The sequence below is a fragment of the Varroa destructor genome, unplaced genomic scaffold (assembly GCF_002443255.2).
Source record: "Varroa destructor unplaced genomic scaffold, Vdes_3.0 BEIS01000002.1, whole genome shotgun sequence".
NCBI lineage: Eukaryota > Metazoa > Arthropoda > Arachnida > Mesostigmata > Varroidae > Varroa > Varroa destructor.
Window position 1 is genome coordinate 56,665,258 of NW_019211455.1, and position 25,248 is coordinate 56,690,505.

The 25,248-nt window shown below is 42.4% G+C and overlaps 1 protein-coding gene and 2 long non-coding RNA genes across 9 annotated transcripts in view; 1 reads left to right on the forward strand and 2 right to left on the reverse strand.

Moving 5' to 3' along the window:
- LOC111245732 (uncharacterized) overlaps positions 1-9,339 on the reverse strand; it is an 11,403-nt gene extending 2,064 nt beyond the window's left edge. Inside the window, exons 1-4 of one of the 7 annotated variants that reach the window (XM_086979699.1) lie at positions 7,709-9,339; positions 7,290-7,509; positions 1,306-1,377; positions 827-890 (exon numbers count right to left, since the gene is read on the reverse strand). The gene's annotated coding sequence lies outside the window, so the exon portion shown is untranslated. Of the gene's footprint in view, positions 1-826; positions 7,510-7,708 lie in introns of those variants that run through there. The other 6 variants (XR_015320689.1, XM_086979700.1, XR_015320688.1 and 3 more) reach the window with 6 other exon arrangements.
- Positions 9,340-9,492: 153 nt separating this feature from the next.
- Positions 9,493-19,767, forward strand: LOC147758034 (uncharacterized). The gene is made up of 3 exons (XR_015320690.1): positions 9,493-13,288; positions 13,463-14,186; positions 18,443-19,767. It is a non-coding gene; the product is annotated as an uncharacterized LOC147758034 (long non-coding RNA).
- Positions 13,682-19,902, reverse strand: LOC147758035 (uncharacterized). The gene is made up of 2 exons (XR_015320691.1): positions 19,761-19,902; positions 13,682-13,959 (listed from the first exon to the last, which is right to left on the reverse strand). It is a non-coding gene; the product is annotated as an uncharacterized LOC147758035 (long non-coding RNA).
- Positions 19,903-25,248: the final 5,346 nt, after the last annotated feature.

Genomic DNA, 25,248 nt, shown 5'->3' on the forward strand with positions numbered 1-25,248 from the left:
TACTGTATCGTTAAACTGATGATAAATGCATCGAGTTTCAGCACCGGGTTGGTTTCTTATTTCTTCTTTTGATTCGAGTTGTTTGTTTTATCATGTGATTGAAGAGGTTGTGTGTACCTACCACAGATAAAAACACACTTATATCATTACTTTCAGAAAACTAAAATATATCTTAACGTTTTCTATTTGATAACAACACAGTTTTTATTATTTGTATCAGCCGAGTGAACGAAATAATCAAATACAACATATTTATTGTATGAAATGTGCTAAGGTGAGAAGGAACGAAACGTTTCGAATAAGCTCTATGTTTGTTATTATTGCTCCCTCATTAGCTTAAACCCTACGGCTTTGTTTATATACGGCATGTGTTTAGACAATAGCATTACTAAGGACAGGATGAGCGTTCCCTAACAGTGTTCCAGTTCCCAAGTAGCACAGTTACATGGTATAATTTTTCAATGATCACTTTTAAGGAAGCCAGGTGATATCGAAGAAGCATTCTTAAACTACATCTATATAACTACTGTATACTACATACTATTTAGACTCAATATAAACAGTATGTAGTCAGACTTGATACACTTTTGAATACCCAAAGCCAAGTAAGTTAGAAAAAAAGGGTTACACCAGCAGGTATTAAGTTCATCAGGGTGTCTTCAATCAAAGCTAATGTTTGACCAGGGGAAATCATAAAAAATACAACATTACTGACTCGTGCAGTGCTATTCTCGTTGGCATAATTTTCTCTAACAACGGCAGGATACATTAAATTCAGTGTGTTTCCTCAAATTTTGCCTGGTTACCTTGTTATGTTACCACCTACCTCGTCAGCTTCATGATTTGCTTCTAAATCGTTCTATTGTTTTCTTAGCATCGAAGCGAAGGTCCTGAGTGCGAAAGCAGAGGAAAATGCTATTAGTTGATAAACCCAGTACGACGTATATTGGTGAGCTTGTTCGGGGTTTCCTTGGGCATTGTCACTTGTGCATTAAGAAAATGCGCCGAGGAACGCCCGAGCTGCTACACAACCATATGAAGTTGTAGTTCGGATTAATTTGATGAGGATATCACCGAATAAACTGCGATACACAAATGATATAGAAAACCTGAAAAAGAATTTCCCCTGCATATCGAACTTCCGTGTTTATTTAATAGGTGCACAAACTGAGACCCCGCGGAATGCAATTATTAATCAGGCATCGAAACCTGCAGAATTATTCAGCACAGAGTAATTAGTCTGAGCAACGTAATGCAAATATAAATGCACGCAAGTGTACCTTTGCCCCACTAATACTTACTTACCTACTGCGTCATTTTCACGATGTGCCAAATGCTCACCCTATTTCTGCCACTATCCGGAAAAGAAGGTGAAATCTATAAGTATGAACAGAATGGTTTACCAAAATAGAAGCAAAGTAACTCAAATCATTAATTTCACTATAAATTAAATTACATTATCGGTGTCCCATTGCTAGTATTACTTCACTTGGTTAACACGATTGAGCGGCGTAACTAGGACGGTCGCCGGTTGTCCCTATGATGTCACTGTGTTGCTGCGGGGGATCATTGACCCGTCTCAACCAAGTTTTTCTTTCAATGCTTTTACCAACTCGTTGACGAGCGCGACTCAAGCGACTTGAATAAAAACCACTATAATGCCGGGTACATATCCAGTCAGCACCTTTACGTTTAGAGACGTAGCAACGAATTCGATAAAGCCAGTAGAAGCTGTCGGTGATGCGGTGGGCCTGCCAGTCTGCCTGTCTGGACTCTCGTTCCAGGGTCAACGATCAGCGGAACGCAACTGGCCGGACTAACTGAGCGATAAATGCCTTCCCGTCGCTGACTAGCGCACGCGACACGTTTATGGGACAGCGAGCCTTTGGCGTTCTGTGCTCTAAAGCGTCCTATAATTTATAGTTAGACTGTGTATTTTAGCAACTCTTTTACCTACTGTTCACAGTATGAACTTTGTCATGATTTCCTAAACAGGACCTGGCTAGCTGGAGTGCAAAGACATGTCATATGTCTCTGCAATGAATGCTCTCTAAGTTGTTACCATTTCGTTCCGATGCTTATCGACATCCTCCTGAAGATACGTTAACTTGGATCCGGTGAGTGTCAACGCTCTGAGGTATAGTACACTGGGAAATCGCGTTTAATCCACCGCGAGGTGGAAATCTCTTAGATCGAGATTAATGAGCTTCCTTAGAACTACGGTACTTGTTAGGTATTACCCGTTCAGTTTGGTTGACAATCTTTGTACCCATATTTATTGGGATGAAGGATAAGTAGATAATCACAGCAATGTACATTGGTACTTTGGTAAGCAATGGTACATTGGGTAGTAATATCAAAGAAATGAATCGCTATCACAGACGACGCGTTCGAACTTGAACATAGGGTCTCGGCCAACTTAACGAAGACCCTGGCTATCTCCAAAAACGTGTATCCATCATAGATTACAAATAAATCCCGAAGCTGCCCGTTAAGATCGTCCTAGTTTTACGAGTGACGGAATACATCGGCATATTCTAGGAACCGTTAACGTTTGCTGAAAACTAATACAACTGTCGTTGTTGTTGTCGAGGCGAACGTGTTGACGAATTGTTTAGCCAAGGCAATCTAGGGCGCGGTTCTGCGCGACTGCGCAAGTGTTCCTGATCCCCGTCGCTTGGCCATCAACACGCGTCAACACATAGAGTAGCATGTTCGAAGAACGCCGAATGCGGAACGTGCAGAGTGGCGAAGTACTGTGATCCCTAATGCTGCATACACATACAGATTATTTGCATGGTTCACGCAGCTGCAGCAGCATCCATAATTCGATGGAAGTAAGCAAACGGACGGGAGATGAAAGGTCGAAAGGCTCCTGTATGTCGCGCTCAATTTCAAGCGGACTATTTTTTTCTATAGGGGCTTCAATGCTAGTAATGAGAAACTATTCTAGTAGCAATGACGAGGAGGCGTCTTCGCAATGATTCACAGTGGTTCGCAGCATTGACCTGATCGGCTCGTGTCCGCGCCTAGTGCTCGCAGCGGAAAGCAGCTGCGACAGCAATCACATTGAATATTGAACTCTCGTTTCTGCCAGATGACGGAGGCGTGCCGTAACACCAGCTAAAGTGTAATTTTTACCAAGAGATGCAACGAAAGAGTCCAGTCATTTAAGTATCAATCACACATGAGCATATAGGTAGACATATACTGGATAGCTTTTTTCGGTAATAGTAGCGTTATGCTTTGCGTTGGCTTTGGCCTGCAATTCATTGATTTGTATCAAATATTTTTAAACCACTCGAAAGTTTACGTACTGGCGAAGTGTGCTACCATTATAAAAGCGTGCCCATTAAACTGGGCTGCAGAAGTAAAACGTTCAGAGATATCAACAGTGTCCGCGTGGTGAAGAACAGATTCTCTTTGAACGTAGACATAATTGCATATGAGAATAACGTATGGATTTGTTTATCACTTGATAGATGAACTTGACTACGCAAAAGGAAACGTTTCGGGCTTTCCACTACAAGACCTTGAAACTCATCATTTAAGGTTTCTAATACGTACGTTCAAGCGGGTACATGTGCCAGGCTTACGGATTCTGATTGCGTGTAAACAACTTTAGAGACTTACAGAGGATCTGTAGTTGTTCGTATTTATATCAAGGTAAATCCGAAAACTTGTAGTTTCTACCTTACTTTTGCTATACAAATTTAATTTCAGTACCTTTCACATTCAAAGGGGATATTTTCAGGCGGCTTACCGAATCACTCATTGTCTTGTTAAGGACCGTAACCGCGCGCTATCAAATTGTATCCCTATTGCAGTCATAAGCATAATCATAGCCTTACATACGACAACTGGGCCGGCCGGATGGGGGCTCAGGGGTTTCTTTGCTCGGCTTCTCTAAGTCTACGGCATAAGCCTAACTATCAATTAAGAAAAGAAAAAAAAAAACATTATTGGAATAGAGGATTGACTAAGCAAAAAAAAAACGTTTGTGAGATCAGCAATGGCACTAGGCGGTGCGCTAACACTTGTATTGTAGCTACGTTCCGTGCGGTAGGAAAAGTGGTAACTATCTCATGCGGAAGCAAATGTAGTAGTTGTTGTTGTTTGGCCCCGTCGCGTTGCTAGAAGAAGTAGGCCAAGAAGCCGTTCGTTCTGTTCAACTATAAAGGGTTAACCTGCGTGTGTGCCATCGCTACCGCCGCTTTCTTGCTAGTCACTACTACGGGCAACAATGTCCGTACGCCGACAATCTTCCATGAACATCATCGCAGGCTAATGCTCATTGCTATTTCGTGTTGTTTACTGCAATAAGGACGACGTACACGATCGTAATAACAACAAGAACAACATCACGACCTGACGATAACAACAACAACGACAACAGTGCCGAACCCTGTCCTTGTGTTCATCTATTGCGCAAAACAACTTAGAGCGCCAACTCCGCAAACCCGAATGGCAGGCTGGCGGCGGTGGCGACGACTAGTGACCAGATGCGTTGGTGTCGGCGGTCTCAGTCACGCTAGCAACTAATAGAAAGCTCTCTAAATCTGATACAGATAGATAAATATTAAAGGCCGTGTTTGGACGGACTGTTCCGCACAATTGTTACTGCCACATTCGTTCGTCTCCATTGCCAGGTATGTATGGAGCTGTGCATCGGGTCGGTGGGTCAGTTTAACACCCAGCCAACGGCCGCTACGGCTAACGCCAAAATAACGTAGCCGCTCGAGACAATCTCTGATGGCCGCGCAATCTCATCGTTAGTTGTCAGTCGTTTAATCGTCGATCAGTTGATCAGCCAGGCCAGGCCAGGCCAGGCCAGGCCAGGCCGCTCGTTTGTTTGTCTTCAGTCTTTGTGTGTGTGTGTGTTTGTGCCGCTGTTTCGTTAGTTGAGGGGGTAATGGCCAGGATATCGCGCGGAATAACGGTGTCATTTAAAACAAATGATTACAATTGATAATAACAACACCAATGAGTGACTGCCTAAAATTTTAATCATGCTTGCAGTCACAACAGGTACCAAGGAAAATGAACCGCTCAATGACGAGAACAACGACAGCAATTAGGAGTATGATCACTATTTACTAGGATGTTCGACAATGGCAGACAGCTGACGGCTATGGTGACGGTCAGCTTTGGGCACCGCGCAAGCGATCGAACAGAAAAGCAAGACGTTGACGGTCACGATTGGCACTGTTGTTCATATCACTTTGTGATGTCGCTGCTGTGGCGGCCAGTAAAAAAGCGTTGCATGAAAGGGGGCATCGATGTTCCAGTGGTTACCTTCAGAAGCAAACGCGGTGACAGTAATTATTAACGGTCAAAGCTTCCTCTGCCGACGCAAAAACACTACAGATGGTAAAATTTGCTCGCGTTAAATTCGCTATGGAACAAATGCGTAACCACTACGGAAGTCATGAAGGTGTGAATAAAGGGGTGACCGGGTTTCAGAGTAAATAGGCAATAGAATAAAATAATGCAAGCTGTTGCAAATGGGCGGCCCAGACGAGACTGGGCGCTCCCAAACAATGAATTCTATTAGGATAAAATCACTAACGATCTGCCTGTCTATGTTCGCCTGTGGCGTGTAAGGATTAATTGCTGGGCACAAATAGTTCGCTGTAACTTGCTAGACAACGTATAGCAGAACCATCGGCGTTCTATCAACTACTACTTTGACTTAGGTGGTCAATATTGGTCGACGTTCTAATTTGGGCCCAGACTCACTTCGTTCTACGCTGGTGGAAACTAGTTAGAAACAAAGTACTGCTAATATATATTGGTAGCAAAGATTTTCACATGAAAGGAGAGCGCCAAACAGAAAAAATAAAGATAATTATCGAGCGAAGAAATAGCGAAAGTGATTCTGAAGTGCACTTAAACTAGAAAGTTTTATGACATTTCTGCGTGAGGGCTAAGTTGAGATGTGTGCGCGTATATAGATGTGAGATGCAATGCACGATGATGTAGATTATGTAAGAAAAAATCACTCGCATACAGTGAATAAAATAGCAATGCATGTGAAGTGATGTTTTCTAATATTTTTATGATAAATTAAAAAACAATTTTTCTTTAGATAGTCGACTTTTAGCCAATATGATTCGGAATATCATCTCTATCAATTTGGACTTAGCTGGTCTGGGAGTAGCAGGACAACAGAAGTCCTTGAATAAGAACCAGCTTTCGCCAGACATTTATCCGATGCTACTTGTAAAGTTGTTAGTATTTTTCTAGTGGATACTGTTTTGTTTAAATATAAAACAGCCACCATTGCTCATACATAGCAATAGGCTTTGTTAAAAGCGACAGACGCTTTCATGCCCATTAATTGCTTGACAGAGTAATCTCAATGGTTACATCGATCGCTAGCAGTGCTACGTGGCCGTTTCTGCTATTGCAACAAGCTTGATGGTATATATTTTTTAAAAGCTTCCAGTTGCTTCCATTATCAGTCGAGTTTTACTAGTACTAGTTCCCGGTACTGCATTTCGTTTATACGAGGACTTATCTATTACCATCAAAGAGTTCTTACAAATGTCGAGACATCTAAGAAATAATTACCTTGTAATTAACATTTTCTCATTTTGAGATCTGCTTGAAAGCTGGCTGTAAACCATCTCGACCGGTGGACTACATAAAGTAACAATTTTTATAGTGTTTCAAGCGTGGCATTGTAGTTACATAGAAAAATATGTTCATTAAAATAAATTTGAACCGGAAAGGCGAAGGCAAGCTTAGTCTGCGCAGCTTAATGCATACAATGTGTCTAAGCCAGCGTTAAAACACGGAAAACCCTAACGCGTCAAGCATTTCACCGAGTTCTAAGTATGTTTAGTAGTTTTTTGATTTCGCTCAAGAAAAACATCCAGTTACCAATAACTAAATTTAGTCTGTGCTTACCTATTTCGGCTCGATCCAATAATGTAAATGGTAAATATAAACATATGTTTTCGTAAGTAACAACTAGCATCAATGGGGTTTGATTCACAAGCAAAGCGCTCGTGCATTGCCAATTCGATGTGAGTTAATTTACCGCAGCCTTTTCTTGACCTAACGATTAATTTAAGAAGCAAACTAAATCCGATTAGGAATACCTCTGCACGTCCTAACTACATAGACTATTAGACCTACTCAATGGGGTCGGCCAAGGAACGGATAGCGATGAACGGCATTGCGCCTTGAGTATTGCCTAAAAGGCTGCATTATTCCTTTATCGCCTAGGCCAATAAATAGACGAAAATCGCGGCGTTTTAGCGTCACGCCGTCATATCACTCACCGTCATCATTATTAACGTTATCGCCAGTGCTAAGTTTTACCCTCTTTCTGTTTTTCTCAAAGCGATCGTAATATGACGAATAGGCTTGACGTCAGTACGGCTGTCGCCGTCCATCGACTACTCGTTTTGGCCCGTTCATTGATCACTCAACAGCAGGAAGGAACTCCAGTGATTTTCCACCTCTTTGCGCCGCATTACTGAAGCGTTGTTCTAAGCATTGCTGGCTTACGGAACAAGGCCCAACATGCCGGTTTGAGTAACGAAATCAACAAGTATACAGTTAACAGAGATTAAGAAGTAAATTTAAACAACAGATGACAAATATAAGTAGTAGTGATAGTAGTAGCACATAGGATAAAATGCATTAAGCTATCTAGAATCGTGTAAAAGTCACCGACATGAAACATGTGGTCACTTACCTGAGAGTACTTATTAACTGAAGGGAACGCCCCCACTGTATTCTTCTGGCGCATTTTTACGATCTGGGTTTTGATCGTATGGAAACAATTACCGTTACAGTCCGGTGGCAAGGGCGTCTGGGCACATAGTCTCTTGCAGAATGTCAATCTAGACGCAACACTGGGGTTTCGCGTTCTGGTTTCATTTCTGCTTACGAAAATTCACTGAATAATCTTCTGTACATTGCATTGCCAGGTGAGGCACATGCCTCATATGCAAGGCGGTGCCGAATTTCCGTAGTCCCTTGGCTGTATCCTACACGTTGTTGCTTTTCGAAATCTTGCTTATAAAAATCGAAGAAGGCGATGGCGTTCAAATCGCCAGTGATTGTCAAGCTAAGAAAGAAAGTGCCAAAAAAAAGTTTAGTTTTCGAAAAGCTCGATCTCGACTAGCTAACGGATCTTCCAGGTCCTATCGATAGTCAGGCTGGCCATGGACTGCAGTACTAAACGACGCCGATCTATGAAGGGACACACACGCACACATTCAGCACGCCGTTGACACGCTCTTACGGCCATACCGTGCACACGATGCTATCAAACCATAGCAAAACGTGCCAAATGTAACCGGCTTTCAAGGCTAGAATCTTAACCCAGTAACTCCTATGCTCAGTGCCCAGAATCGTCTTCATTGGTCCCGTTTGGTCTCCGAGACATCGACGGACTAGTCGGTTCTTTCGTCCGTTCACTCTTCTTCCGTAGTTTGGTCTGATCTGGGTCTATGTTGGTCCGCGCTCGTCAGTTAACCCAGCAGCAGCCTCTGGTTTGCACTGGTTAACGCTACTAGTCAACTGATTACTAATGGTCTCTCGTCAGTCAGTAACTGGCCGCCGGCGCGGCTACGGCGGCGACGGGAAAAAGAAGGGGAAAAAAGAGAAGGTTAGTCGTTGGCAGCATAATAATACCGGCGCACGATGGCCTCAGCAGCACTCACTCACTCACTCCGACCAATCGCAATTGCTTTTGCGCGATGCTTTACGGCTGATGCCGTGACGCTACACGACGCCCTGCGTTGTGTGTCCACCGCGCCTCCTTTCCCGATGTGACCGCGTCGGCGGTGTTAGCCGCCGTCGCTGCTGCCGCTGCTGAGGCTGGAAGGGGTATCTCTACAACTACGATGGTCATCACTCCGCAAGGTGTAATATAGTGCAGTACTGCTGGTGGCGATGATGTCTGTGAGCCTGTCCATACGCCCGTGCGTCCGGCCGCCGGCTGGCCGGCCGATCATTGCTTAAGCGGTCGTTTGGCTCATCAGCCAGCGGCAATCGGTCAGTGGCCTGAAGAAACCGGGTAGCTGCAATCTAGTACTGCTGCTAGCCAAAATGTTTGCTATGGCAACGGCTCCCCTAGAGCGATGGTAATGTAGCACAAGCAGCAGCAGACGCCAGTAATGTGGAAGCCAGTTGAATGCTTCTGTTACTGCTTTTGTTCGTGTTGAGGTTGTTGAAGCTGGCCGTGATGCTGCTGCCGTCGTCGGCTTTTCGATCGTTGTGGAGTCTACCTCGTTCGCTGCTTGTTCGGTGGACGGGTTGATGTTGGTCGGCTGACCCAGCCACGAACCGCCTTGGCCCGACGGCGACGACGGCCGTCATCCGTTGGGTGGCAGATGAACGACCGCGCTGGGCGGTGAACGACCTGTCAACATCAGCCACGGCGGTGGCGGCGGCGGCGGCGGCGGCAGCAGCAGTAGCAGCAGTAACAACCCTTTCTTCACACGCAAATACAAAGCCCAGACCAATAACCACACACAAATAGACACGCATAGCTACAAAGTTACAAGTGATACACAGCCGTCGGTTAGATCTTGCGCTGCCGCAGCGTCAACCCACGGCGGCAAACGTAGAACACACAGTAAAATAGGCCTTGAAACAGGCACGGGACGAAATTATCGAGATAGAGAGAAGACATAATATGCCGCTGTTGAGACTGCGCATAACGCCGAACAGCGTAACGTTAACAACAACAACAACAACAAAAACAATGACAATGACTTGCTATGCGTTTAGTTTGGTTTGTTTTCCTGTTGGTTGAACTGTCACAGGTTACCATGACCAGCTGGTTGCAGTGGCAGAAGCATCAACATTCGATGCGTTTGTGTCTCTGCGAGTGAATGGATGTTGTAGCTACTGCGACCGCTAGGCCCTAATGATGCAGGGAAGTAGGACGGACGAAAAAGAAAGAAGCCGCGCGTTTGGACGACGGAACGAAACAATATAGGTGCAAATCGTACCCGATTTATAAGTGGTGCGAGTATTGGACTGTGATGCATGCAAAAGATCAACTTTAGCGTCGACAGTAGCAGCAGATATCAGTGGTTAGCAAATTAAAAGTTTGCCAGGCAAAAAGTCCCAAAGTTCAACCAGCTTAACGAGAGCGGCCACTTAACCTACCCAGCCAGTCATTCCTATCGTGAACTATTTACCTATTATAGCACGATATTTGTAGACTCTAATCGAAGCAAAGAATTTCAAATCAGGAGAAAGAAAGCTCCGAAGAGTTCTACGCAGAACGCTCTATACAAAGACTAATACCGGTTACAATCAAATTAACCAGGCGGTAACCGAGGTGCGTGATTCATAGTCCACAATACGTGAGAATGTGGGTCCGCGCGTGGGTCGATCTGGTCGTGACTGGCTTGGCTGCCGAATGTGTGTGATCACACAGCGACAAAAAAAACCCTGCTTCTGCTTCTGCAGCCGCTGCTGTGGCTTTTGCTATAGTTAGTTGCAGCTGCAGAATAAAAGAAGGACATCAGTTAAAGTGGAGAGGATAGCTTAGTTGGAGAAGGTTAGCTGGGAAGACCGCAGTTGGCTGGAAGTCAGCGAACTGTTGGACGCTGCTCTTCTGGAAGAAGACCAAAAAAAAAAAGCTTAACGATGTAATAGTGCGCTGCTCTTACCAAACACAGGTAATAAGCGCACTGAACAGAGCCATTGAACCGCTGATCGACCGGTCGGATGATTGTTGAAGGTGCGAGTAGTGATGGTCGTGAAAATGATGACCGCGAGGTTGATGCCGATCTTGATGTTGATGCTGGCATTTATTTGCAACTCATTGTCGTTGTCTTCAGAAGATAGGAGCAGAAACCAAACAGAAAAGCTAAGAAAAGGCGGAACGGAGGCGGGCGCGAGAGAAATTTGAGGTCTTCGACTCTGAAGCGAAACAACTACCAAAGGATATCACCACTACGACGATGACGATGACAGCAACAGGAATGAGGACGATGACAGCGACGGAGTCTGGAGCATCATTTCCCGAGGTCTCAGCACTCTTCTACAAAACGAACCACAGAGAGCAGCAGCATTTATTCGTACATAGCAACACGCGCATATACACGCATACACAAACCGACATGGGCGGAAATGTTGACGAGGGTTGGAGGATACAGTATGATGCACACAACAGGACAGAGCAATGCCCAACTCATACACTAGTCTCTTCGTACATACCCTGCCTTTATAGCTAACTACTATAATATTAATACCGGCAAACTTCATGCTCACTGACGGGCGTTGTCAGATGAACTCGCTCACAGAGTCACTCAGGACAAAGACAACGCTTTCTTTTCTCCCTCTTTGGCATCGCACGACGTCCGCAAAAGGCTTTTGCTTACGCTGTCGCCGTTAATTCATAGACAATGATGACTACAACAGCAGCAAGCGTGGAGTGTGAAGCCGTGGCAGTGGCGACGGCTACCCCTAGATCGGGTTTGCCCCTTCCCGTCCATCTACTTGCCCTGATTAAAGCGTTCTTCAATACTCGTATTCCTTGCTCTGTCGTATGACATGAGCGCTCTGATCTGCTGGATCAGAAAAGATTTGTTGGCTTGTCGTCGACATCGTGAACATTTTCCAATTGGTGGCAACTACAAAGGATCGACAGTGGCAGACAAAAAAACATAAAAGCGCAACGAGTGATCCAGTGCAGAGCGATGCCGTGGGGTTGGGGTTGTTTCGCCTAAAAACATCAACGAAAAAAAAAAATTGTGGTCGAGGTAAGTTATTTGCAGTAGAACCGAAGCAGTTGTTCATCCTGTTGAAACGAATCGAATCGCGGGCAAATGGGCATTCCGATTGTCATCAAGGTCACGCACGAATGGAACCGTGACACGGATGACTGAGAATGATCGAGAGATTTTTCGAGCGAAAAATAAAATGATCGTAAATTTGATTCTTCCTAAGTGCAGCATCGCATGTGCCGTTCCGCATGTGAGTTCGGCACAGATTTCAATATTGGATATATATAGAGACCTACAATGTATATATACATATATATATATATATATATATATATATATATATTTACTTTACGATTCCCTCTCATTAGATTCAGTGTTTTATTGTAATTCGCTTCTAATTCACTTTTTAGTACTTTCTTAAAACTTAAATAAATCGTATGGGTTCGAGGCCAACCTAAGGCAAGCTCGACACCTCTGAGAAACGTCGGAAAATGTTTAGCACATGTCCAGAAACCGAATGGGAAATTATGTTCAAAACTATTACACACGGCTCGGAGAGAAGCTTTTTCAAAACTTTTGTCCATTATTACTGGTGAATCCAGTCTACAATAATGCTTCTTCTATAAAAAGATGGAACTACGCTTGAAGACCTGATAAAAACTTTGAGTGGATTTCTGAAGGAATTTTTAGAGGGGCCGGCAGTACACTTTGGCGAACCCGTTCTAACAGTCGTATGAATAAATTTCTCTTACCACTTTTATGAACAAAATAAAAACGTACAGCTTTAGAAGAGCCTTTATGCACAACTTTGCCATTTTAATTTTATCGAAATTTTAAATATTTCAAAAATAATTTGTTTAAACTATCTACTAATATTTATTATATATATAAATATACGTACGGCCTTGGTACATCGACGCTCGCACCGATTCATAGACGCGTGTAGACATCGATAAGCAGTAGACGACAGCCTCTTCGATCGCCGTCCGTGCAATGAAGCTGAAACAATGATATACCCGACAGGATACTTTTCCGTAAAATCCTTTTTTCGCACGGTGACCAAACGAGCCGGTATTTCATTCTCATATATTGTTTATTGCTATACTGGATAATAAGCAGAGGCAAATGCCTGTGATATAGCCTCGATCTAAGTGAATTAGGCCTTTTTGCTCCTTTTGAGCATGCGTTATCTTCGCGGACTACTCAGTACAAATAGTGTCAGTACCAGTCAGAACGATTTCAAGTATCATAGTCTATTTCGTAAACGTTTCACTTTCAAATATCTTTCATTATCTAGACGAGTCCCGGGATCGGCGCACGCTGGCTCGAAGCGCGCCCTAAACAGCGCTCCATATGTTACAGTTGGGCCTGAGTGTCGTCGTGCGCAGATACTGAAGCAGTAGCCAAATGCACAAACATCTCAGGGACCGGAAACATTCGAATTTAGATAATTGATGTTGTTGAAAGTTGACGTTAGAAAGGATCGTGATGTTGTCGCAAAATTTTGTATCGTCAAATACCGTTACCTGACAATAATTAAGCAGTTACATATTGTTCTCGACAGCACGACTCAAGTATAGATTGTAAGTATATGCTAACATACGTAAAGTTATTTTGTTCTTTTTTTCGTATTCTAACTACTTAGTGTTTCTTGCCTTACGGTCAAAGTAAATGGAGATTGATTAGAATAAACTGAATGCCGTTTTGAATCGTTTTGTTACATCTGCGCTCGCTATTTTATTAATCTTTCCTTTTAGCTTGCAGCTGACGAGTGACCTACCTGAATCTTACACTGAAATTTCTGCTTCGTTGAGTGCCGCAACCGCTACTTCTATTGTCTTTGTGTTTTGCAGTTAATTAAAGCCGTTCGTGTTTATCACAGCAGAAGCAAATCTCATATCGCGTAAAGACTGACAGTTTACTATTATATTTATGTTACAGTATCACTATCACAAATAAACACACGCGGGCAAACCTAGGATCGTCTCATTTTGTCACAATGTATTAGGCTGTATCGATAACGAGCGCATTCGACATGTTGCTGCCGTTACTACTTGCTGGTATAAAACTCCGCTGCCGACTGAGTCTGGAACGTGCAGCTATTAACACATCTAGCCCCATAAGGATTTAAGATAGGTGTCCTTCTTCCGATCGCAGCTGGCCAGATCTCGTGGTTCACTTAGCGGATTGCGCTTTGTCCTGTCGCTCTGGCCGTTGGGCTCGTATGTTTCTGCACGTAGGTTCTAGTTGCGCACTGAAGGAGGAAAGAAAGGCGGAAAAACATTCGTCGTTACGATTTTGCGAGTCAGGCACGTTTTTGCGTGCTCTCACACCCAGTTAGGATGCGCAGCTCAAGTTGTTTATGCACTTATACGCGAGTTGCCGATGCCCTCAGCTGCACGACTACAGAAACTTCCAACGAAAACCCCATCGACTGCGGACAGGTCGACAAACGAGAGTGGATGAGGTCGCCAGTGTGAAGTAAGTAGACTTGAGATACGATTTTAACACTGAGCAAGCTGTGAAAGGGTTTGGGTGGATAGCATCGTGAGAGCAACGGACAATTCAGCTGCGTGGTGGCCACTTATGAGTGGGGAACGACAGGAGAACTTCCGTGCATTTAGCCTGTCTGTGGGAACTCAAGTAAACACAAAAACGTCTATTTGAAGGATAGCTGGAAAAGATTGATTGGCCTGTTTCTCTCGAGCGATAAACCTAAAACAATCTCCTGTGCGTAGTCTCATCAGGTATGAGGACTGCTTGATTTAATAGCTTTCTAGTCTGTGCAATAAAGTGAGGTATAACTAATCGTGTGCTCCTTTCGCGCGAAGAGAACGCGAAACGCCCCATGGCAACATAGTTATTGGTAATACGTATTGCAGTTTCGATAGAATGTCCGAGCACTGACCAGCAAAACCATTCACAAATGCTGAGACCTTTTCACACGCATCCTCGTCTACGGGCAGCAGCTCAACAAGAAAACTGACTGAGTGAGTTACTATCTACGATTTACCTTTTAATGGTGATACGGACCCAAAAAAGCTCTTGCGAAGAAGTTTTTTTAGCCAGTTTTGAACCTAAGCCAACAGTTGATAGAAAGGAACGTTTTACGTAGTTTAGCTTTCGCTATCGATAATAGACATTCAGGCAATACGATGTTGAATTTGTCAATCACGTACGGTCCGTGCATAAGAAAGAGATGAAGGCTCATGAGTGTGACTGCGTTAACTTCAGATACATAGTGGACACGTTTGCACAGAATACTTCGACAAGCAAAATTTACTAAACATAGGTTATACATTTTCAACAGCTATTTATCTGACGCACTCAGTGTAGGTCTCTCACTCTCTCTCTCTCTCTCTCTCTCTATCTATATATATATATATATATATATATATATATATATATGTATATGTATATAACCTTGTATGATCAAGCTTTTCTTAAATTTGTCGCACCAATCGGCTTATCTGGGCAAAATATTTAAATTAAATGAGCCAGCGTTCTGTGTTATAAGTGGTCACTCGATATGCCGATTACTTGGAAAAAAATCCCATTTATATGCAGAAAATACCTTGCTTTATAACATGCGTTTCTTCTCTGCCGGTGGTATACAATATATTGCTAAAAACGATAATTTCTTTTACGATAATGTGAAGGATGTCACCAGTGATAATGTAGAAAAGTTTAGGAAAACCGCCTGTCCCAGGGGCTAAGTTCTAACTCTAGTTCAATATATGCCGACTAATTAATTGACCCTGTACCGCATTAGTTACGTTCCCGTCATGAAGTCTAGTTTTTATTTTCGCCTCAATTGTCGACGGCAACATCAGCCGTTGATCTGCATCATCACAACACATTATTCGCCCATATACTGCTTAATCGAAGACTAGTCGACAGTGGATGGGCGTTGGGCCCTTTTGAAAGAACCGAATCCGGGACAAAGTATGCTTCTTAATTGCACACGGTTAGTGGCTCTTCCACGAGAGTAGAAAAGCCGTGGCAACTCTGGCGTCGAGTTGCCGACGGTTCAGTGGCCTCTGAGTCCTAACGTCGTTGGTTCATCGTCGACGACGAGGTACTGGGGAGAACCATGAAACTCACGAATCGAGAAAATATAAGGGGTAACTTTGCTTAAGGGCTGTTATTTCTGTTGTCGCTTCTGATGGTGGTAACATTGATGACGGTGATTATGATCATGATTACGACACTGGTGATGATGTTACCGAAATAGGGCAGTGATCCAGTGCCATCCAGAGAACGTTAATGCCATCTAACCTGCCGCAGTGTCCAGCATTATTATCAGTACCACTCGCTAATGCTGTGTCAAACAGAGTAGGACAACCAAAAAGAAGCGTCACACCGACGTCAGCCGTGTGGCAAGAACTCTCTGATTACCAGACGTTGCTGGCGAACGGGCCTGGCGGTACGCAAACGCCTGCTAGCTCACTGATTTGATTATATACTGTATAGCTGTACCATCATGCAGCATCATAGCGTATAGGCTCTATTCTATACTTGCAGGCTGTTCGCTATGCGATGTTCTGACTTCCGAACACTCTCGTCCTACTTGAGCCTACTTGTGTTTTGTGTCGCGAGAATGCCCAAATCATCACCGTGATGAAGAAGCCAGTCGTTACCGCTTATAGCTTCTTGTCGGCCAAACTACAATATCACGTTCCAATCTACTGCCGCCATGACTAACTACGTCGCTATCACAGCTAACTAGTCGTATAACACGTATATAGGCTATGTGTTGTAACTATAACGCTTCTTGGGTCCTTTCAATGCTGATGTTTCTGTTCGGGCCCGAGGTCAATAACATCTTTGCGGACAAAGCAGCTAGACGTCGACTCAATGCTTTGAGCTATCGCAGACAGACGCTCAGAGCGACAAATAGAAACAGGCCGTCTGCAGCTGCTATTGTGCCTCTTGGTGATGAGGAAGGCGTTCGTGATTGTGTGTTACTTGACGATGCAGCCTGGGGTTTTTGGGCACGTCGGCGACGTATTGGACGGCAGTGGCAGTCCATGCCTTGAAGCAGGCTACCAAGGAACGTTGTACATTTTAGTTTTCTTGAGGAACGGCCGTGCGTGCTTCTTAGAGGGAAGAAGGGAGGAGATTCTTAATTTTGTTCCAGCTTCTAGGCAATCAAACAGTCTTAATCTATTTTACCTATTGCAGTAGTGGATGAACTCTCGTCCAAGCAGAAAACATGGTCGCATCGAGTGCCATTGTGTTATTATGTGACAAGCTCCTCTAAATTAACTGCTTAATAAGTGGCCAGTCGACGGTGATAAATTGATATTCTGTAGTGTAGATAAGGAAAGTGTTAGCGAGTAAGTTATATTAAATACTTTGCATAATGTATTCTTTCAACGAGCAAGATTACTATTATGTTGGGACCGACTAGAGATATTGGATGCATTCACACAATCTCAACAGGTGGCATGGACCGTAAAGCAGCAAGGTATTAGCTCCAATAAATAAATAAATAGTAAATAAAAGGTAAGACAAACGGGCCGGATCACTTGCAAAGGTTTGTTGATATCTAGTGGCGTACGATGTAAAATAACAGGTTGTTACTAGAGTATTTATAAGAGTTCTATAGTGACATTGCGATAAAGCAGTTACAATTTTGATGTTATGCTGTGACATAACTGTGGGTGGGTTTTTGCCGAAGAAGTTCAGGGGGATGCTTGACAAGTAGAATTCCGAAAGAATGAATACATCTTTATATTCGTGACAAATGCAAAAGTTTCATTACCAGTTTCGTTATTACACATATATCAAAGTTAGAAATTTCGTAGCTGGCAAACCGCGAGGGGTTGCATACGGCTGATAGTCTCCTAAATAAAATTACAGGTTTCTAGTGAGTGGGATCTGATATAAACAAAAGATGCTAACAAAAATCTTTGTAAATAAATTATTTGCTGCATTTTTATCGGTGCAATAAGCTAATTTGCACTGGCAAACATTATCGGAAATAAAATTGGGTCGGTCGAGCCATCATAACTCTGGGCTCCACCGAGCGGTGTACTACTGTAAGGTAAATGGAATTAGCTAAAACAAAAAAAACGTCCAATGTTATTCAACAGTCCACGTAGGGGCTGCTCGTTCTTCATAATGCACAAACCCTCTAACGTTTATTACGAATCGGCACAGAAGAAAATGTACTATCATTGCAAAATTGTGCGAAGGAAGACTTTTCTATTCTATCATCAAGGGCAGTGATCGAAGCTTTTATCGTATGAAAACTACTTCTGACTACACCTAGAAACTTTCCTTCCATAGTAAAAGGTGCATTTTATTGAGCAGATCAACAGGGTTTTCCCCGTCAAGATATTCTAAGTCGTTCATTTGGCAATGGGAATACGACGCGAATGGAGAAGAGTTCCAATATTATATTTAAAATAGACAGTGGGTTAATCGGGCGATGAATTGCAATCGAAACAATATGTTATGAACGTGTCAAGATTTAGAGAGATAACCAAGTTTACAGAAACGTTTAATCATTTTGGACTTTGCCAATGAATGAGAAAGGTGTCCCATTATCTTTTTAATTATTACCTTCTTCTTTTTGTTATTTCAATTGGCTTTTCTAGCCCCTATTTGCCGCCTGCTAACTGTTGATTCTTTTGGTAGTCACTATATTAGAACTTAATATAGGTAAGATAACTTATGTGTCTCTGGATTTGATCGGATTTTTCTGAACCCACCCCTCTTTCACGTTTCAGTTTTTTCCAGAGGCACGGCTTAGTTCGTTGCCGTCTGTACACATCAGCAACCGCCGAGCGTTAACTACTGCTGGCCAACGTTGCTTAACCATATCGTAGTGAGTGGTGCTTGTCACCGCTGGCGGCTGTTAGGCACAGCATGCGACGGCCGCCGCAGAGGCCATTCACATCTGTAGATCCCTAGATCTCAAATGACAGGACAAGACCCGAGCACCGATTCGACTCGACTGCCGGACGAAGCTTCTGCTGCTGATGACGATGCATTTCCTCACCGCAGACGCAGTTGTGCCTCTTTATGTTGTTGCCGATTTCACCGCCTTCGAACGTCGTTGTAGTGTCTTGGGTACGGCAATGACCGTCGTTTGGGTTACGAACGATCGAGAGTTCTCTCTCAACAATCACGCCGCAGCGACAGTTATTTGCTATGCGAACTTTCGGAGTGCTTCGATCCGACGGATGGAGTAGCAGCAGGGCTTGCGCCAGGCAATGTCGGGTTCAGCCACCACGCAATCGGTAACGCGGTACTGCTTGCCACGCGGTCGGCCGCGTTCTAGAAGACGGAAAAGACTAGCACAAACCAGTCCAAGACCAAGAATGATCGCACGAAAACCGACGCGAAAGATTGCTACTCGTGTGGCGAAGAAACGCATATTGAGAGAAAGAGAGTCAACGCACAACAAACTTGAATACCGCGCATAGATACACATTCACCGACAGGCACACGAATACACATATATGCACATTTACAACAACGACTCGCTAGAACAGCAAGCGACCGCTTGTGCAGTTCTGTGCTGACCACTGGCTGTTTCTTTACTTAGCAACAAGTGACTATTTTTATTATTCTTAGTAGACGATCGTTGACGAACTATTAACTGTGTCTGCGTTGTATCTCCGCTGCCTATCTTAATACATCGCGCTACCGACAGCATTTCAAACAGAGCGCCTTAAACGTCAAGTTCGTCCAACAGCCGCGCGAACCAAATTTTAGACGGTCAGCCGAACGTTCGGAGGACCATAGCAGCGGCAGCAAAGGCCATTAACCTCGCAACGAAAGGGGTAACCAGGGTCCTTTACCGCTGCAGCGCAGTTCGTTTACATCGTAAGGCTTTAGCAACAGACGAACTAATAATAGCGGGCGACGTCAACTATTCGTCGGGCCAGGACTCCAGTAATACCAGGCACACACACAGCCACCCCATATCCACATTTACTTACTTAGATACGCATCAGCAACATGATCTAAACATCGGCACGTATAGACAATTGCTCTTACTATTATCATCGTCGTTGTTATTAATGCGTCCCAACAACTAACCTGACTATTCTACACGACGAATCTACTGCACATGTCAAGGTACTGTACTTTTGTTCGTAGTCGAAATAGTCTGCAATAGATGAAATATTTCGAATCTACTTTTTTAGAAACAAGCCGAAGCGTTGAAGTAGGAGAACTAGTAGCAGTTATGGTGGAAGAAAAATGAAAAGACCAATAGCGCCATATAAACAGGACAGAGCCGATAGGTATGTTCCGACAGCTCAATGGCAGCTGATCTAGGATGTGCGCGTTGTCAGAGCTAAAGGCAGGAACTGAACTTCAAAAAAATGAGCGCGCGAGTGAGGCGCACATCGATAGCGAGAAAGAGAGAACAGGGGGACGTTCAGTGCAGAACACAAAAAAAGGACGCTTTATCGCCATAGCAGGCTTTGTACACGTACCGCGTTGTCGCTGATGGCACCATCTAACGTTCACGTCGTATTGATTCGAACGCTTTAGATGAGACGGTAGAAGTGGTTCAGACATCCGGCATATGCGTATCTAGAGAAATGTAGATGCCATATGTGGGCTAATCAGCCAGGCCCTATTCCTCTCGTCCCGCTAATACAGACCCATCCCAGTCCTAAATTTAACCAGACCGTAACTCTACCCCTTGCAGATCGACTGATAACAGGGCAAAACGGTGCCAATATGGATTTGTTGGTTAATGTTATACATAGCTTTTTTTCTTTTTACGGCACCATTTCTGTAATCCGCCTTTGAATTGAATATGGCGCATAGGAATAAGCTGGATAGACATGGGTTAACTGTTAAATTAGTTATCAAAGCGAATTCATGATAGCGGTAGCTGGAATGAGTTCGCTGTTGGTATCTGCTCGTCACGCTATGTCCGGGATGAACTTTTCCGAGTAGCGCAACTTAATAGCCAGTAAATGCGTGATGAACACTATGCAATCATTTAGAGATATGTCTCTTCACCTTTGTGGAAGCGCCAGCTAAATTGCTTCAGTTCTTGCTTGCTTTAGTTAAGAACGTTCAGCAAAAATTCAAAGGTTATTTCTAACGGATCATCTGTCAAATAAATTTGTGTTCGCATTAACAATAAAAACGCGCACGAAACTTTCTTCCATGGGAAGATACCCTGACACAACGAACGCGAACGACATAGTGAAGTCTGCTGGTTTAGCATGCTCTGTAAAACTTTACCATTTACAGGATCATTCTAATAACAAGAAAATAACTACAAAAGTCCCTCCTGAATATAGGACACTACGTATTTTAACGTGGCCACTAACTTGCCTTCCATCGAAATTGCTAAAATAAGGATCTCCATTCATTGAAGAATTTTAAATTTGGCTTAAATTCGGAATTTTTTTTATTTACGATATGTTTCTCACACTCTATGTAGACGAAAATATATATTTCAGGAAAATCCATATGCGCTAAAAGCGTTTATCGTGACCATCCTATTTGTCCTTTGAAAATCAATGGAAAATAGCTTACAGCTTTAAGTTCCACATCTGTCATCGATTCATTTCAAAGTTTCTTTCTGGAGCACCTTTTCAAATGCATGAGTAGCCTACGTTGTCATGTCGGAACCTGCTGAAGGTTTCCTCAACCATATATATATATATATATATATATATATATATATATATATACATAGTAATCGAGCAGGTTCAAACTGGGGCAAAGCGGCAGCGACACGTGCTTACTCTAAAAAATAAGTATCCAGATCTCAGAGCAGTCAATTCTACGATAAGCAACTAGTATGAGCTCATAAACTGCGAATTTTCTTGCTGGAAGATGTATGGCTTTCCTTCAAACACTCCCAATATCCGTAGTCGTGCAGCAATTTATAAAATATGTAGGTAAACTTCTTTGCTAGTTTTGCCTTTTTGAAAATAATACGATAGGATCACATCTCCTCCATCACACGTAGAAAACATGAACAGCGGCCGAAAAGTTGGCTTTACCCTCAATAGGCATATTTTCTGGATCGTAAGTTAGCTATTCTTTGTGAACTCTTATTTTTACATCCATGATAGATATTTTGTAGTTGGAAAAAGGAACCGATTTATCGCTTCATTCTTAGGAAAATTTAGGAGTAAATGGCATGGACCGAGCTTTAGGGTTTTAGCGATTTCTGGCTGATTTTTATTACATATGATGTGTACCTAGGGTCTTCGTGAATAATCGGGGACCCGGTAGCCATATCCATAAGAAACTTTTTGTCTAATAACCTCTTAACCTAATTAAAACTAAAGAACCTTTAAAAAATGTATGGCGGGATCGGAGTCTGCACTGTTATTTGCTTGTCTCTTTTTTTTTTTTAGCTTGTCTCGTTAGCGCCTCGTCTAGCGTGAAGAGATTGGACAAATTCCGCTAATATTCTGAGGACGGTACACAGTTTTTCGCTATGGCTTTCATTTATGTCTTTTTTGGAGTAAGTTTTATTTAATAGTACCAGTCTGAATAACGACATTTGTGAAATCACGCGCGGCCATTCGAAAAAATTCCGAGTGCAAGCTGAGCATCATGTACATGAAGGCAGAAAACCTAAAGAAAAAATATTGATGCAGATTGTATGGTTTATAACAGTGTATAATGGTCTGTGCTTGATTTTTTCTCGCCTAACTCGATAAGCACGTAAACTCGACAAGCGTCTTTCTTATTGAAAAAAAAACTATCGACTAAAAAAAAGTTATTTTTTTTTATCGCTCTTCACCACGAAAGTTCAAATTTTAACTTATTTTCCTGTGAAATCGCAGCAGTTGAAAGTTATTAAATGCTTTGCAGTTCTCTGTTAACTTTTTCAGCCGTCTGCCACGAAATTTCAGAGACATTTGATGAAAGACACGACTGCCAAGAGACCAAGTTTGGCGGGTACAGAATAGCAAACAAAACGCTATATGTTAGAAGTGTTTTCTCATGATGCTTGTAATCGATAGCTATACCATTATTGTCAGCATATATATCATAATACAGTACGTATGAGATCAAGAAATTTCTAAAATAATTAAACAAATAATAACAAGGATTTAAATTCGGAGTGAGTTTTGGCAACGGCCCGTTTTACTTATGGTGTTTACACTCATACTAAACAAATGGAGAACTGTTATAACGTTTATTTTGCATAGCAAACCCATAGAGGGATCCTTTCTATAATACAGAATATTTGAAACATACTTTGTGCCTTCAAAGCATTTAGTTAATGAACCATGAATTAAAACTAAATTAAAACATTAAAACTACAGATACTCTTTGCACAGATATATGCTTAGCGTATATCAATACTGACGCAACGAGTTTTTGTCGTGATAAGACATTTGGTATCACAGAAAATTAGCTGGTAAAAGCCAACGAAATACGCGCTTCCCATTTTGCATCGTCGCGTTTCGTATCTGTTAATGGCCTTATTTTCCTATTATACCAAATCTTCAATTAACAATCGCATTGACCTATTGCAGTTTAAAACGGCTGTTGTTGTAATATATTTTAAAACTGAATGTCGCTGAAGTCGCAACTTCAGTTTATAGAGACCTAACGAATTTATGGTTTATGGAATATCCTAAATATTAGAATAAACGCAAAGTGAGCGAAGTCTCTTAACAGCAATTTTAAAAACCAACTTGACGGATATATATATATATATATATATATATCTTGTGCAGATGTAAAAGAAAGATTCTTCAGCTCCCACAAAACGTTTACCACAATGTTCTATGTAATCAATCGCTTTTTAAACTGGGTAAAACACTTAGATCAAGTAGGTCAAAATTTCATGTAAGCTTGGATTCTATGAGTTATTATTTTATCTATTCCAAATTGTAAAAAAATAGAATGGAATTGTAAAATAAAGAGTGGGAATTTTTATCAACAGGACACAAAAAAAAAAAAAAAAAATATATATATATATATATATATAGTATGACTAATAATGAACGAAGCAATAATTACATCATTTTATACTTCAGTGCCTACGAACGGTGTGATTAATATCAATATCATTACTAATTATGATTTCTCTATATCAGGAAGATGTCTTCAGTGTCTCCAGCTTTACAGCGTCCACATATGTATACATATATATTGTGTTATGTGGGTACGACCAGGTCATCGGCCTACCGTACAATATCACCATGGATATTTGCTTGTTTTTTTACTCTTTTAAGTTCGGCTTATTGGTACATCAAACATGTATTAAAGGTTTACGAACTGGCGGGTGTTAGTCGCGCTTTGTATGCTGCTGCTGGTGTTGTTTCTTTCGACATCGTCTATTTCATTCTACGCTGTCTGCCCACCCGATCATTACTAACACCGACGTCTAAGTCACCGCGTAACCATCACTGTGTTTTGACGCTGGTCATTATATTTTGTTTGTCTGGGTCGTCGCCGTCATCGCCATTTACCATCGTCAGCAAACCCAGTTCACTTCAAAACTGCATGCGGACTTGGAACGCCTTTAGATCGACATACAACGCGTCAAAGCTCTAATCATTCACTTACCAATGAGCAAGGCAAGTAAGCAAGCTGGCGCTCGTTCTTTTGCTGTTTTCAGTTACTGCAATCATTACTTCGCTTTTGTAGATGGCGCTTATTGTATTGTAGTATAGTACAGTCTATTCTTTATTTCGTACGGGTCAAATCAGTGGGTCAGCTTCTTGCATCTGTTACTGATGGCCGACGTGCACGTGCAGTCCGTGCGATGAGTCGCCTAGTTGAGCCGAAGTGCTTTAGGCTGTGCTTTTACATTAGTTCTATCGATGCTTGCGATGTAGAAGTTGTGCAGGGTCAACGTCCCGAGGCAGAAGGGGGTACAAAAGGGTGAAGGAGAATAGAAACCATACTTATTTTTTTCAAGTCTGTAGTTAAAGCTCAACTAGGATACCTCGGGTATTCATGATCTTGCCTAGCAACAAAAAAGATCATAAGACATACGATTGTCTAATATAAATCGTCGATATTTAGAATGATCGAGCTGACTGTTGATGAAATATTATTGCTGCAAATGTATCTGGCATTAGACACTACATTACCATTGGAATGATTTAAACTTAGTAGCAGTTAGCTAAACTATTGTCATTGAGCCAATCCACAACGTTTTTATTAAGTTAGACAAGTTTTATAAATGAGACATACAAGGAATAAGTGTGATAAGGACATGAAAACATTTTAAAAAGAAATTTGGTGTCACCCATAAAGGGAGTCGTTCTTGCAACAACGGTCCTACTGGAGATAATAAGGATATCGATGGAGCCTATTCTCTATCGATGGCAACCGATCGCAAGTGTGACAGGTCTACGTCAAAAGTCGCAAGAGCAAAACGTTGCTTCTTACAGAAGATGAAATACAGCTCTGATCGGAGAAACATCTTCCCAAAGGTCGGCGATTTAGTGGATTTAAGCGTCACAGCCTCAAAAAAATAGTTTAACAGTGAAGTCGAGTCTGGATAGCGCGTTAGCTCTGAGCATTTTAGAAGAGAGCTAATTATAATAACTATGGCCCTTGCTAAAAATATTCTCAT